Source organism: Hetaerina americana, unplaced genomic scaffold (assembly GCF_022747635.1).
Source record: "Hetaerina americana unplaced genomic scaffold, ioHetAmer1.1.p SCAF_8, whole genome shotgun sequence".
NCBI lineage: Eukaryota > Metazoa > Arthropoda > Insecta > Odonata > Calopterygidae > Hetaerina > Hetaerina americana.
Genome location: NW_027287427.1, coordinates 25,415,356 through 25,432,033, shown reverse-complemented (window position 1 = coordinate 25,432,033; position 16,678 = coordinate 25,415,356). Strand labels below are relative to the sequence as shown.

General features: G+C 42.8%; 1 protein-coding gene across 1 annotated transcript in view; it reads left to right on the top strand.

Moving 5' to 3' along the window:
- brat (brain tumor) overlaps positions 1-16,678 on the top strand; it is a 121,696-nt gene that overhangs the window by 14,252 nt on the left and 90,766 nt on the right. The window contains exon 2 of the mRNA XM_071596854.1: positions 11,077-11,125. The gene's annotated coding sequence lies outside the window, so the exon portion shown is untranslated. The remainder of the gene's footprint in view (positions 1-11,076; positions 11,126-16,678) is intronic.

Sequence of the window (16,678 nt, the reverse complement as noted above, 5' to 3'; positions counted from 1 at the left end):
TCTTATCTTTGTGTTCTAACCTAGTGGTGTGGGGCCATAAGAAATCCTATGGTGTCATTTGTAAACCCGCCGTTTGTTTTGAACTTTGCTAAAGGTCAAGTTCCCTTCGCATCTCAAGCAGATCCCTGCCTAATTCCTCGAAAAAATCTGCCACACTCGTCTTTTTATCGTAACAATTTTTGGCGAATCTGGTGGATTTCCTCTAAACTTAATCTAATTTTTTTAGTCTCACTTTCTGCCTAGGGTCCCAAATACTCGCGGCGTATTCCAAATGTGGCCTAACTAGAGTGAAATAACACCTCTTTTTACGGTCTTATTACATTTCCCCGCCACCCGTTTAATGAAGCCGAGTTTCTTAAAAGCGGAGCCGCATATTGTCCTGATGGTTGCTCCCCATGAAATGCGTGGTGTTAGAACTGACCCCGAATATTTAACTTGATCTGAGGAGTTAGCATTGAACCATCTAATTCGTCATTTATGTCATTCTCACTTCTTTTGTTCCCAAATTTCAAAACTGCGCATTTGCCTGTATTAAGTACTAATCCCAATTCCTTGAGGCATTAAGATTTTCTGTCTTAAGTCTGTAAAGAGTTACTCGCAATCTGCTGTGGTAGGCAAGATATTATCATGCAGTCGTGCCCAATTAAAAATATTAAGGCATTTTATTTTTTTATTTTATTCTTATAGTTATTTAAAAAATGTATTTGCAGTTTCGAGGAAATTTCTCTTTTAGTTTAAACGTTTAATAGTGTGTTCCCTCAGGTAGTTTTACTTTCAGCCAGCTTTACCCAATCCCCTTGGCTGTATTACTAGCATGCATTTCATTCAATTTTATACATTTCAGCTCTCTCCAACTTTCCAAGTTCAAGCTAAAGGGTAGGTGTTCCAATCAGATTCCATTTCATTTCATTGTCGTTGCGAATCTTCGCCATTTTCATTTTGGTCTGATGGCGATGATTGAGTCAATATAAAAACGGCTGCATTTAACTCAGAAGAGTGGGTCATTTTTTTATATGACAACCTTAACGTGCTCGCGTATTTTTATCTCCTGGCAGTTTGTGCATATTGGATTCATCTTTCATGAAAAGGGGGTCATTGTTGGCTCACTCTCACATGTGGCGGTGGGTTTCCCGATGAAAGCTAATCTTTTCTGTTGCTCAACCCCAGTCCACCTTATGCACCCCCTGCCGCTTCCCTTGCTCCACCAGCCTCTTCAATTCCCCTTTCCCCATCCAGTTCGTCATTCGTTCTCTCCATCACCGATCACAGCCCACCAAAAAATATACCCCATTCCCTTACAGCTCTTGCCTCTTTCCTCTCTCTATCTCAGCGTTCTTCGTCCCAATAATTGCGTTTGTATCGGGTTTGGCAGATCGATCGCCGGTGCCTCTCCGAGTATACCCAGAATTCCCTCCCTAGGGCGCCCTTCCCATCCCTGGCAGCCCTCTTGGCGCCCCTGGGCTCCCCCTCCCTGTAGCCCCCTCGCAATCCCCCTCAACCTCCCACGCAGTTTCTCTTCTCATGCCATTCCTTTTCCTCACTCGAACCTCCTTGGGACTCGCCTCAGAAGACTCACCCCATTATGTCTTGCCGCGATGTTTCCCTGAGCGGCGGGTACATCTGCCGTGGTCTGGTTTAGTAGATTCGATTGTTCCCACCCTCACCTCTTTTATTTTTTTCTCTCGTCGGGCTGGTCAGTTCGGGAAGGTGTTTGCTTGTCCTATTCATGTGGGGTTCCCGGTTCGTTAATTCTCCGTATTTGTTCCGAGTGTTTGAGTATTTGGCTATTTTTTTGGCAAGGTGCTGACATGTCGATTTTCGGTGGAATGGCGGGTACAATTTGTGATGTTTGCTAAATTCTATTTGCATAGAGACATGGCGGAAGTAGTTTTTCGCCTCTTCAGCTTTTGGCTCTCTCCCGTATCATTTTTCTTGCATTGGGGATGGTGAAGGGTTGGTTCCTGAACCTCGTTCCTTCGAGTTATAGATTGCAGATCGTGCTTAAAATTCGAGTGGCTCTCTTTGCGCGTCCAGCGAACTTTAAAATTACCTTTTGATTTATTTCATCATTAATTTAAATCGGTAATGTATTCTTTACCATAGGACTGACGGAATCAAGTGGGTTCACATCTTTTAGTCCTCGGATTTTCAGTATTCATGGGAAGCGGTTGTGTGTATGACTCTTGATTTGCTACTGCTATTTGATTTTATGCTGGTTTTGGCAGAAACAGTGAACATCTAAACTCGCATTTGTTCGCCGGTCCTGTTCTACCAGGGTATCAGGCACCTGCTTTATGGTAGCGACACTTGATGAGTGCTTTGGTTTCTCTAATGATTTTACATTAGGAATTGAATGAGTGATTAATCGCGCCTGTGCCTATCCCCTATAACTTTCTCGTAAGCGCTCGTTACGTTAATTGGAAAGGGATTATTGATTGGTGGCCTGTGCCCATAATTTGAATGCATTCATCCGTCCTCAAGGAGGGGAGAGAGGCAGTGGGGTTCAGGGCGGAGAGTACGTATAAAAAACCCCTTTACCATGGCTTCCAACAGATTCGATCGAATAAGTTCGCCGATGCGTGTGAGAACTGGAATCCGCGAATGCACCTACTCGCTAAAGATCGAAAGTTTTTTCCCCCCTCTCCATTCGGAACGCGAGTGGAGGGAGAGTCGGGGGAAAGTGAAGGCAAGGAGTTGGGAGATTCGGACCCCCTCCAACCGCCACAAACCCCCTCCCTCGATCAACTCAATCCTTCCCCTCAACCCCCACCCCACCAGCTCCACCGTCTCCTCACCATCCCCTCATCATTCCCTCACCATCCCCATCGTCAACTCGAGGGATTTTTTTTCCTTTTGTTCGCTCTTTTTGCAGAAAAAGACGACCCACTGACTGAGTGGAGTGCTCCCCTTTGTCATGCCCACGGAGCAACAACAAACCAGACGGCGGTCAGCCTTGAAGGGAAGGGAGGCTGGCCGGTCTGCACTGGCGGACTGGTCCGGTGTTCGTGGGGGAAGAGGGGGATGAGGAAATGGTCCTCCCACTCCCTCCCCCGGACTCCGTGAGCCCACCCTCCCTGCTCCATAATGAGTCGTCACAACCCCTTCCTCCTCACATCGCCGGCCCCACCTCCCGAGTCTGTGTTCCCTCCCCAACACCCCCGGTCCCGCACCTCAATCCTCCTCCAACCCGTTTCAATTCGCTCTTCCCCTTAAATTCCCCCTCCTGCGCACCTCATTTCCCTCACTCCTTCCCTTCCCCCCGGTCCTGAATATCCTCTCCTACCCACCCGCCCCATTCCCCTACCGTAACTCTCCCTTCTCGTCTCCTCCGCCCTCCCAAGTTTCTTCCCCGTCCTCTTTCGTTTTTCCCTTCTCTCCCACATCCTTTTCCCCTCGTCTCCGCCACCTTATTCCGTTTTCTCTCTCTCCTTGGCCGATCCTCCGTCCACCCCACAAGCCAGTCCCAATGCCTCTCTCTTCCGCCCATCGCAATTTTAAACCGACGGCGACTCGTGTGGAGAGAGGAGTATGAATTCACTTCAGCTGTGCCATCTCTCTGTGTCGGCATTCCTCCTCCGAGCGCAGTTTTCGCGTGGCCCCCACTTTGTTTTTCATGAGCTATTTTCGGAAGCGGATGCATGTTGTTAACCTGTCCGTTGTTGAGGTTTGGATGTTTAATATATGGTTTTCGAGCTCAAATGTTCGTCGGTGAGATTTTTGATTCAGCTTGTGGCGCAATCGATTGGAGCGTGCCTTTTCAGCTCCAATCGTTTACGCGGTTGTAAATAAAATTAATCATTTTTTTCCTAGCCGTGATTTTTCCTTCCTTTTTCTTCAAGGTGACGGTTGCATACGATTTTAATATGAGAGCGATTCTCCGTACTAGGCGTAGCTCACTGGGACCTCTTCAGTCTCCAATAGGTTTTTAATGGTTTTTCAGTGTTGATTCCTTGATGTTAAAGGTTTTTATTTGTCCATGAGTCGAACCATCTCGCGAGGCCCAGAAGTTTCTTTCGTATCTTATTGTCTGCCGAATCAACACTTGTGAATTTACCTGAGGCTAATTGAAGGAATAATAAAATATTCGAGGTGCAGGGGTGTGCCTGAAATAAATTGTATACCACCCTATACTTATCGGAGCGGAGATCGAAAAGGAGCGATTAAATTAATACGTTGGAGATTTTATCGGCTGTATAGTATAGCATTCACACCAGCATCAATTTTATTTTACCTACTCGTATTAGCTCTGGCGGGTCAATTGTTGGACTTTTCTGGTCCAATAATAACCGTGAACTGTCGTTTTAGCGGGACCAATCTAATCCAATGCTTGTTTAATCATAAAGTTGTAAATGTTCAAGATTTGATCGAAGTTTTATGTTGCCTAATTCATTTAGTGCAATTTTATTTGGTCAGCGTTCATTCTTTCTTTTGTCATGATTAGGTTCATTTATTTCCCACGAACTTCTTACTTGTCGACCCGTAGCAGCTTAGTTATGTTGGCACTGCCTACATATACTTATACTTGGATGCGGCCGTAATAATTATCAATGGTGGGCCCTACGAGATAACCTAGCTCGCCCAGTTTTTATGGAAGATGGTGAACTGTTGAAAGTTTACTCTAGAGGGCAAAGAATGAATTTTTGGGGAAGTAGATTCGGGTGTGATCGAATAATTTCAGGTTGATTTAGTAATTAAACGTCACAATGTGCCCAAGATCGTTAGTCTCTTGGGACTTATAATGTCGTTTCCTTTTTCTCAATATCATTGTACGTGCGCCTAAGCATGTGCCCTTAATTTCTTCATGAATGGATGCGCCAAACGCTTTCGTGCGAATCGTTTTTGAGCTTTTGCCATTTAAAATAAACTTTATAGGAGTTGAATACGTGCGGCGAAATTGTTTTTCGCCTCCAAGAGGTTGATTATGTGGTTCAAGTATTTGATTTTTAACAATGCAAATTAAGATACGGCGATCTGTAATTTTCATCACTTAGAAAACTGTTCTACGTGACGCCTCACCATTCTTTTCTCAATTGGAAGTCATACCTCTTGGCTCTTGGCTTGGCTGTTCTTCTTTTTCTTTCAAGTCCGAGATACCTTGTAGGTAGCAATGCTCTCGGCGAGGTCCAGTTTTGTCTATTCCGAAAATACCTTAGGAGGGCGCATCGAAAGGTAAGAAGTGCCCAGCGGGGATTTTTTTGCCGGTTTTCCGAGCGTTCGGCTGAAGTTCGTAGCACGTTGGGATCGCTGGGAGGGTTTTCACTGGCCGTCAAGAGTTATGTTTTTGTTTTCAAGTTGGTGTAGGAAGGGTCAAGTCGGCCTCCCAGAAGGGTTATTTCATTTCGGTCATTGCCACGTGTGGCATAATCCGTGGACGCCATCGATCGTAGTCGGATGCGATTGAAATCTGAGAAATTTCTTCCTGCTGAAATCGACAAGGTCACGTCAGATAGCGAAGCTCGGAACACTGCTTCTATAATGCCAAGGGTCAACGAATGAATGAGTTCTGTTGGGGAGCGTTAAAAAAACTGACTGTTTTCGATGATGCATTCCGTGTAGTATGCAAATCAATTTGTTTCCATTAAACCCATCTCCATCCTTTTAGTGGAACGTAAATAGATCGTTCTACTCAACTACTTGTTCCGTTTTGACAGTATTTCTTCTTGTCACTGGCCCGCGTCAGCGGTACGTATTCCGTTGCAGAAAATATTGGCAGGCCCCCCCATTCTGTAGGAGACATATAATGCTCGCTGAACTCACTCCATGAACCTGAGTATGGTGACTAACAATAAGTAACGACTTTGTCTTTACGGTGTTGCCTCATTTCTGCTTCAAGCCTTCTCGCATTCGCGTAAAGTGTTTTCCGAATGCTTAACGTATCTTGTTTTTCATCGCCTGGAAGAATTCTCTCTGTGCTTGGAATAAACAACGAGCACCGTAGCATTGTCTTCCTCTCCCCCGACCGCTCGCAGCCTGGGCGAAGCTCCCGCTTACATACTCTCCCTTTCTCTTGGCATGGCATTACGCCCGATTGGAATTGGATACCGCCTCGCGCTGGCTGGCGCACTCACTCCTCTTCGCTGTCGGTTGCATACCGTATACCCGCTTCTCCTCGAGCCTATCCTTCTCGCGGCCATCACATGGGAATGGGTGTCATTGTCTTATTGTATTTGACTCATTTGTTAAGGTCGCAGATTGTCTCTTAACGTGCACCGGTCACTTGAACCCTCATCGTTTCGTAATGCTTAATCTATGTATTAGTTTTCAGGAGGTCGGCTGCAACCAGGGTAGATGAGTCAAGCCGAACAATAAGTTTTAGACATTCTGGAGAAGAAAGTGTTACGAGATGGTAATGTGGGCCCAGGTGGCTAATTTTTAAATGTGCGTCAGGGATATATTGTGTGTGTGCTCAGAAATGTGTTCGTGGGAAGAGCGTGTTCGTCTTGCGCTGAACACTAAATTTCATCTATTTCTACATAATGCCCCGGTAACCGCCTCAAGGGTCTGTGACAATGGGTATTAGGACACGAGCCTTTGATCTTTAAATATTCACATAATGCATATTTATTAAGGGTACATGTATAAACACGTACACTCGGGCGTATATGCCCCAGGGAAGGTACCGAGGTGCATGTTCAGCTAGCTGTTGGAAACTACCGTTACTTCCATATTTTTCATTACGCGACTTCTCAGTAACTTCTTTGACGCTTAGCATTATACGTGTATATAATCTAACTCGTGAATGCCTTTTGTGGATTCGCCCACTCATTGACTATCGGTGTCTTGTCAACGTCCCAGGAGTCTCTTCTACCGGTTTATCGGAAGGACAGTGTTTTACACTTGGTGTTCTCACTACTCTGGTAGGGGTTAATGCCGTTTGTGCGTACCTAGTAACTTAAGAAAGCGTTACTCACGACCTCTCCTGGATGAAACACATACGGGGAATATGTGGACAAGCTAGCAAAAATTAGGATTCATTGTAGGTGCACAGGGTAAATGTGATGAAAAGGTCAAAGAGAAATGTTATGTTTAGCTGATAAGGCCTCATTTAGAATATTCTGCTCTAAGGGATCCTCACGAAGTTGGATTGATTGCGGGCAGCTAGATATGGCAAACGATATGATATACTCATTATCGTATCCAAAATATTGGAGCAGTTAGGCCGGGAATCACTCAATTTAGCGAAGATTTAATCACAGATTAATTCTTCGCTTGTATTATTACCCCCATCCTATTATGGTAGGTAAGGTCATGCCAATAAAATTAGAAAGATTAAATTTAGAACAGATAGATTCAAGATGTCATTTTTTCCACGAACGGTAAGGATTCATAATATCATTATCCGACCGCGGTAGGGTCATGTACGGGTCAAAATTAGTCTGGTGTGTATTCACCCCCTGCCACGCACCCTAGCGATGGCTTGCAGGATGCAAAAAAATACAAAAAAATAATAGCGTGACTACTAGGCTCACATGCTTTCAAGACTGGTTATTGTTCGGTGATACACTTTCAGTACGATTCTTAAGGATAGGTTGAATAATACATTATATATCTACTGATAGTATTTCATTAACAATTTAATGTCGAAATGGGCATTTGCGATTCTTCTTTTATACCCTTAAAAGGGGTCAAGTAAATAATTCCTCTGCTTTTCCTGACCTTTTATCTACGGTAACTGCTGGTTTTCCGTGTGTATAACTTGCTTGGGGTTTCATATGAAATTTGTGGTTTTGCAAAACAGGGATCCTCCGGGAATTACCTGCAGTTTGTGTGACTAAACGATTGAGTATTGTTTTTTTGGTACGCCTTCATATTTATTGATTGCGATCAATGCTGCGGAAGTCACGGTTGGGCTCCGTGAGTTGAAAAATTACAAAATATTGTTGCGGTATAACTCGAGTCAATTTTGGTGAGCTTACTTCGGAATGGGAGCGTCAGAGATAAACACGAAGCGAGTTGGTCTCGTAGAATAAATGTGAAACCTTTTGGTGAGGAGTTTCTTCCTAGAACCGAATCCATCGTCCGAACACCTGATAACTGGAATCTGCCTGACCTGTGTGAGAAATACAGAAATGGATTACCGGACCGATAGGTTTTTGAACTCATTTTTTTCCCACTTCAACTTGACTGGAACAGAAGCCGTACTCCCAAATTTAATGGCAAATTACAAAGCTGTGGAGTTGGGCTCATAGCGTTTCCCGTATATTTCCACTACATGACCGTTTCCTCTCCGTTATTCTCAGATGAAAATAGTTCCTAGTCAGCCTCATGATTTATAAACAATTTAAAAATAACCATAAACACAGTAATCAACCCGAAGATCGATTTGGTAGGTGTGATGTTAGATTTTACCCAGTACCAAGACCGACGGCGTGTGAAATTCACACATCAGGGTAGGGGGGCCAGTTCCTTTCCCTGTGCCGATTATGGATTCCCAAGAAGATCTGGTACCCGGAAGATCACATGGCTTGGGTGGAGCTGCATGTGCCCAGAGAGGCTGGCCCGGGAATCGAACCCGGGCCCTCCGGTAATTAGTCCAACGCTCTCTACCCCTGGACTACCGCAGAAGTTTGTTTTAGAATCGTAATTCGTAGACTTAGTAGATTAGTGACCCAAGGCCAATGCACTGGACTCGGTTCGTAGAAACTTTACTGTCGCAAAACGCAGCATGCGAAATGCATGTTGTATGCTGTATGCACGCATCGATCGAGATGACAACATACGTGCTGTATGTTGTCATCTCGATCCCGTATTAATATTCAGGGCTTCTAGTGAAGGATAGCCTTAATTTTGGAACATTGTGGGAATGGATATTTTAAAATATGCTTTCGTCAATTTATCCTGATTGCCCGTCCGTTTGTTTCGAAAAAATTAGTCTCCCAAGTTTGCAGCATTAATGAAAAGGGAAATATTTAAGAAATAATTTGTAAATCTCGGCGCTATGACTTTATTTCCCGGTGTGATTCTTTAAATAGTGCGGAGCTCATCATGAATGTATTATCATATCGTTCTTTTATTAAGAGAAAGTGCATATCCTGTTTTTAGTTTTCATATTTCATCAGGTTTTGACGTCAATGTCTGATAACCTTTTATTGGACTATGGATGTTTATCTATTTTCCTTTCTAGATAAGGCCAGTAGTTAGTGCCCAGCCCACCAAATGATCGCGGTCCTTGTCCGACCGTGCGTTCTGTCACGTGTTGAACGTTAGCAATATGCCCTTGAAAGTTTTTATTTGCACTATTTGTGTGTACATGTGACGGAAATGTTACGTACAAGTTGGTTCACATTATTCATAGATTTCGTTCATGTCAATCGTAACAAATAACAGCAAGTATAGTGTATATTACCAAATTTCGACAAATGTAAATAAATGAAGATGATTTAGCCCATTTTGTTACTTATCTAGAATGATTTGATGTAAATGTGCAGCATTTATTCCTTGAAAAATGGTTCATTTTTTAGTATTGATGGCCGTAGAAAATGCATTTAAAACAATTACGGCGTCATACCCGAACAGGTGAAATGTCACGATGGTGCTTGGCAAGGATTGTTAGGATAAGTGCTTTCATGTAATGGTAAGGGTTTTGAAATATTTTGATATTCTGAATGATATATGACCTCAGTGATGTTTAGGTTTCAATTATTAGAGCGCTCCTTTTCTTTATTGTTTGTATCTTGAATATTTGGACGTCTTGCCAATATATATTTTTAGTGAAGCATGTGCTTTTATGTTTTTGTTATAGTCATAAAGTGCAGAAGACCTCAAGTATGTGAACAACTTTCGCGAGCCCATAGCAGAACCATATTTTGTATGAAAGATCTATAATATGTACTGCACCATCATATGGGGTAGTTTGTGAAATGGATAACTAGTGGTCGTTCAAAATTTCGTTGTTAAATGCTCCTGTTTCATGACACCCAGAAGGTAGTGTTAACACCTTGTTACCATTCAGTTTAGGTAAGAATTGAATTATTCTTGTGATTGATGATACGCGTCCATGGGGAGCCGAAATTATGACGACTTGATACAGGAATTGATTGTATCTGGGTGCCTCAGGTACCCTCGCCACGTAAACTCCTTTCCCTGCCAAGGGAAGCTTGCTCAGGGAGAGCTGCTCCCATGAGACATTTGGGGAAGGGTTTGTTTATTCGTGAATTAAGTCGCCCGGCTCTAGGCGCAGAGTTTTGGGCTTGGTGTGCCGCGTCGGTGGATCCTCGCTTCCTTTCTATGGAGCGCACCTCGGTGAGGGGACCCGTCGTTTCATCGCTCTGCACCCGCCCCCGCCATCCGCCGCCTGCTCCCCAGTGGCTCCTTTTTGCCCCCGTCACAGCTCACAAGGTCAATGCCGAATCCCCGCTTTGCCCCTTCCTTCCCCCGGTCTCCATCGCAGCCCGCATCGCTCGGGTGTGGGTGGCCTGGCTGGCACGCACGCCGGGTGCCCTGCCGGGGGCGGCGGCTGCGCAGGGGGAAAGACCCCCGCCGCCTTTCCCCCTGCTTGGTTTAGAGGGGTTGGCGGACTGGAGGGGGTGCGAGGGAAGGGGAGGGGGGCAGCTCTCGAGACGCGGTCTTCCCCCGGCCATGTTGCCGGGATGTGGCCCATGGCGAATGGCGGCGTACACGGCGTCCTCGGTGAATTTATGTTTGCAATCGTTGAATTGTTACTCGTTGTGTTTGGTGATGAACGCGTGTGTGGACATATATTTCTAGTGAGTTGAAGGACACTCAAAAGTTACTCCCCCGAGGGTTTGTTGGACGGTTATTTTTTTTAACCATTTTCACGTTAGTGCAGCTTCGGACGCTTCTCATGACTGCCTTACTCCGGAAGCTGCTTCCTCCGATCAATTCTCTTCTCTACGGTTCAGCGGCTTAGGTAGGCAAGGGGAAGTAGGGGTACTCTTTTCATGCACCTCAATCGTAATGCTGTTGTGAATTCGTGAAATGTCTTGTTTATATTTTTGCCTTGTTTTAGCTGTTTGTTTACATTGGAATCACGTTGCATTGTTGTGTAACCATCATATTTTGTGTTTGAGTGAAATATTGAGCATGGTAAAATACAAGTTTTTCTTTTCTTTATAGTCCTGATTCGGAGAGGCGACTGATTTGTTCCATTTTCCTCTTATGCCAGGTAAGAATATGTTGACATTTTTTTAAATTGAATTAAAATATGTAGCAGTGACTCATGGCTGTTTGTGAGTGGTGGTTTCTTTACGGTGGAAGTGTAACAGACTGTGCATATGTGCCTTCATTAATAGTAGTAGTTTGATTTTTAGTTTTTGTTGAGTTCCATCAACTCTATTTTTTCTCGACCATACATGTATTGTGATGGTTGCAAACATAAACCGCGAACTGAAGTCCGGATAGGTTATCTTAGTGAGGATCTAGATCACGTCTCAGAATAGATCGTAGACCACCTGTAGGACGATGCGAAGAAGGTGATCTTGAGTTTAGTTGAGCATCTTCTCAAAGGTTATAGTCACACTCATGTTGATGCTGAGTTGTATATTTCACGGAGTTGGTTGTGTAAAAGTAGAGAAAATGTTTCGTGTAGCTGTATAGTAATGTTGGAAATCATTTATATTTAGTACAGAGAACTGCCTGCTGAAATGTTTGCTTACTTTGCGCTTTGGTAGTGCTGGAATTTTATGTTGGTTGAAATTGAACAGCTAGCGTCCAATGTATTATCGATCCGCCAGCATAGCTTCGAACTCAACAACTTAACCGGCTTGCCGCTGCCGGTTGATGTTGCCGTTATATGGTATACTGTCTGATGAAAGTTCTTTAGTGCATATGTTTTCCTAGCCTGTATTTGGTGTAAAAATAAGTTTTTTTGATGGAGGCATGAAAATTGTTTTTAATTAGTCCTTATTGGGATAGTTCGGCGTTAATTATCTAAGTATATTGCATTTCCTTCAGTATTAAACCAAGCTGTTCGTAATTTCATCTTTCGTGCGTTGAAAGTGCTTGTTTATGTTAGTGCACGTTGAATATCAAAAGGTAAATAAGAGTTACAATGGCGCTTCACCGGGAAGAGATGGTGGCGACATCATTCGGCACGTGATGGGAACTAAAACTGTAAATATTTGCGTTTTGTCTTTTGTGTGTATTCACAAGTTCAACGCTTCTTTCTTATGAGTTAAACGCTTAGGAAAATTGATTTTTTTATGATTCCATTCCAAATTGCACCAACCTTTATCAAAGTGCATCGTGAGAAATATCTTAACCGAGCTAGTTTTTTTTTACTTTTCGTGTAAAGTAGTTAGTAGTTGGGCAGAGATATAATGAATGGATTTTGCATCAACATATAAGGGCAGCACGTCACAATTTAAAGTATTGTGCTTGATATCGAGGCATAAAAATGTTATTTTGGAGGCTAATATTACTTTGAAAGTAAAGTTTTTGATGGTAGCTAAAATCGATCGGAACAAATGGATAATTGGAGTTATAAACAGGAGGAGGTTATTAAAAATGCATATGTTTTCTCTTATTCTGGGACGAGTTATTGGGATTTTAAGCCATTTGCTGTTGAATTGTAAATATTTCGGCTGTAAAATTATGGTCCCAGTGGGAATGGTGAAACATTTTGATAAAGGTTCTTATTTTATTTTCGATAATGAACCGAAATGATGAGAGCGACTACCATTCGGTCGAAACAGTTATGCCTTTTTTAATGAAAAAATAATACACCGTGAAAGAATGTGCGTGTTTCCATTAGGTATATTCGAATTATAATTAGTTAATTCTATTTCTTATAAATTATTCTTGATTAGGAAAATCAAGTTATTAGTCCCTCTCCATTCATGGGTAGGGAGAATTAATATGGCGATTATGACCGGTGAATACTGTGGGTTTACTCAAGAATAAAGCCATTTGTTGGAAAGCGCGACTTGTGGATTTGCTTTATGGGACTCGTCCATTGCCGAAGAACTTATAAAGATAGCGTTTCAAGTCCATTTAGATTAATGTTCTCGGCCCAGGTTTTAATGCCTTAAACAAGGTGTCGACAAATTGTGAAAATAAAACTTAAGTGGAAAGTTCGAAGTAATTTTTATTTATTATTCTATTTTTAATTGATTGTGTACATTTCTCCCGTAAATGGAATGGGCTTTATTAAAAATCGTGGAACTATGAAGAAATGTCTTCACCATGACAGAGATCAGTCTTTTCGTTTTGATAGGCATGGATGGAATGCGTCTTGGACCAAGCTCTACGGCGTGTTAAATTCTCAATACAGGATAGGGTGGCTGTAGATTACTTAGCCGCATGAAATTTACCGAAATTTCATTCAGGCGATTATTATACCCCAATATATGGAACAATTAATTTCTCATATCAATATATTTCTCACTGCATGGAATTTATTTACTACATTTTGCCAAGGGCCCCAACCCTGGACCTTGCCCTGCTCGAGTCAGTGCTTGCTGAAATGTTGTTTTAGGTGGAATGTTACGGGCATTAGAGTATTAAGCAGTTCTAATGGTGACTAATGAGGAATAGCAGTGCATTAGATAATTCCAAATTTATAAATATTGCAAATTTATAAATAATGCACAGTTTGAATATAAGCGCCTGCTGGTACTCATCGCTTAAAAGAAATCGTGCCCATGCATTTTTTCCTTCGTTCAATCTGGTTCACCTACCTGTCGAACCCTGAATTTTAAGCCGAAAGTTAAGTACCAACTCGCCCAAAAATCATGTGACAAATTTTTGTCAGCCGCTGACGTTCTCAGAATACATATATAATATTTTGTGCTTGCTTTTTACCGGCCCAATTAAATGAATTACGTAACTTCCCGTTGGTGTATTTGAAAAATGCATTGATCTGATTAATTAATGGAACCGTAAGTTTGTGGATATCTGGTTTAAGTTAATTTAACGACCCATTCGGACTGAAGATATTTCTGTCTTGTTTTGCTTTCCTAAGTTTAGTTTAGCAAAGGTTTGCCAATTCTATATAATCTTCGAAGTTGATTTGCCACCTTTTCAGCGAGAGGGTAGGAGCCTTAAATCTGTAAATATTTCATCAAATGTCTATGCAATGAAATAGCATGGTATCTGTCAGTAATCATTGGATTACGAACCTTATCGATTGATTTGCATTGCGATTTGATTTTTTTTATTTCCAAGCGCACGGCTTCCTTCGGTCTTCCGTGACTCCTTTCAGTCCTCGCCGACCGCCACGTAAGCGGATGCAATATCCGAGGAAATGTAGCGTTTGGTCTCGATAGATCCGCTTAAGCGCATTAGCCGAGAGAAAAGGTCGGCTTTCGCGTCTCGGGCGGCCGCCCTTTCGGAAAAACGTTAACTCGTGCGAATTTGTTTTGCGGAGTCGATGCTCGAGGCCAGTTGAGAACTATTGGAGATCTTCATAGCCTTGGAAAGTGTCCTCACCATATCCTCGAATCGCTAGTGAGTTCATGGCGTGAGTCCAATGTGCCTCGTGAATATTTCTGGCGATAATGATACACTATATTGACAATAGACGCGTGAGTGCGTGTGAGATGTGAAAGTTCTAGGTCAGTGTTTTGGAACTCGGAACTGTGGAGCACTCTCATATCCTAAAAGATCGTCAGAGAACCTCTCCACACTCCTGTTTTAATGCGTCTAAAAATCCTTTTGAAAAAACAGTCGTCACTAATTATTAAAAACTGATTTGGGTTCAATAATTGGGTTTTTTGAATTATATTTTAACTATGTTCGGGATTTTACGGAACTGGAAGTGGGAAGCAGAAGTTGAGGAACGTTGATCTGGAAGGTAGCTGCATTGTTTATTGTAATGAATAACTGTTGCATCAGTATGTATTTAGCGTAGCGTTCGCAGCAGTGACGAAAGGAGCCAATTTTATCGTAGTCCCTTTTTGCTGTTTAAATTCGAATGGGTCTTGTTGGATTCGAAAGTTATTTTCCGTTTGAAAATATTTTTTTCACGATCCAACCTTCATTATTGAAAGCTGGCCCGCTATAAAGTTTTCTTTCGCTCGCAAAATTATTTCCGGACTTTTAAAAAGTGTCTTGAATGTAATTTCTTATTGAAAATGGATGCCCTTGCTATGTTACATAAGTGGCCGTCGTTTCCTACGACCCTTTTGGTTGCATGGATGTAGAATGGTTACAACTTGTGTAAATGCGTCTGAGCACCAACCAGCGATCCTGTTTAAGGGCGTATAAGCGTTGAAATATTTCTGTGGTATTCTGCTCCATTTTATTACGTATGGATTTAAAAATAATCGAAAAAATCAACAAAATTAAAAAAATTTAAATCGTGAGGCAAAATTTTTGAAAAATCTTTTCATTGAATTTTACAGTCATGTTAGATTTTCTTTGATGCATTCTTTATTATCCCATTCTGACCAGAGAACGCTATCTGGAATGGCAGCGAAAGCGTCCGGTGAAAAACAAAGGCTGCATGTGGCAAGGTCCACAAGAAATCTTGGAACGAGCTGGTATCTGATTGCGGGATTATACATCGCTACTGTCTAAAGATCTGCGTCCATTTTTTACTCGTTCCTTAGTTAGGCTTCTGAGGTTTCTGCGGCGTTAAAAGAAATGGCCCTTTTCGGCGCCCCGGTGAGCATTTCATTTTTCGATTCCGTGTCAGATTCTTATCCGCAATGGGCATTTAAGTACGCGTGGAATCTGTAGACGGAACGGTAGAAGTGGCATTGCACTGCTTCGCAACCCCACGGGCTGTCGCCCACCTCCTCCGTCGTCGGCCTTCTCACGAAAACACGACTCTGGTTTGTCTCGCGCGTGTGAGGAAGTGAGTTTGGTGGATTCGCGCCGGCAGGCAAAGCGGCGAGCCTCGGCTTCTGGCGCGAGGTGCCCGGCAATTGCTTTCTCTTCGGCGAAGCCCCCTCACCCCGTCTCCATGCATTCCGAAATGACCTCTTTCTTGCTTCCTCCACACTCTCACTATCATCACTTACATGCTCCCTTCACTCTTGATGCTGCTGGCTGCCTTTCTCCAGACCGGTCCATATCAACTCATCCCTCCGCAAACCTTCGGTTTGACTTGTTCTGTCACGTCCGCCTTTCCCTCCCCTCACCTGGTCGTCTCCGCTCAAACTTCCCCTCTCACTCCTCGACGGGCTCTTCTGCCACACTTAGCGTTGGCGTCGTGTTTTTATTCCCTGTTCCGGGCGAGTTTTTCCCGCAGCCGTTTAATAATGGGCGATTTCCCTATCGTCTGCGCTTTAAAATATTACGTTACGTCCGCTTCATAAGTGGATTCAATTAAGTGTTTCTGTCGTGGTGTAAATTGGGAGTGTTGTCGGATTATGTTTGTAGTAATGATCTTTTCGTTGAGAGTAACTTACTGGAAATTCCACTTCAGTGCTCTCTGAACGCTTCAATAATCACGTTTTGTTTTCTATCCACATTAGTTGCTTAGTCTCTTGATATGTACATCTTGCCTTCAGTGGTTAAATATGGTCATAAACTGGTAGTTTTCTTCTTCCTTGAAAAATTCGTTTAATCATTTTCTGTTGATACTCACTGTTAACTGGTACATTTTATTCTTCAACCGTTTGCAATGGTGTAGGTATTTTTTAAAATTCTGCATATTAGCATAATGAAGTTGTATTTTATAGTTGCCATATTTGCCTGTTAACGCGAGTCTGGACAATTTTAAATAGATTACTTTGTTCCATTGATCGTACCTAAATGTAAAATCCTGTTCTAA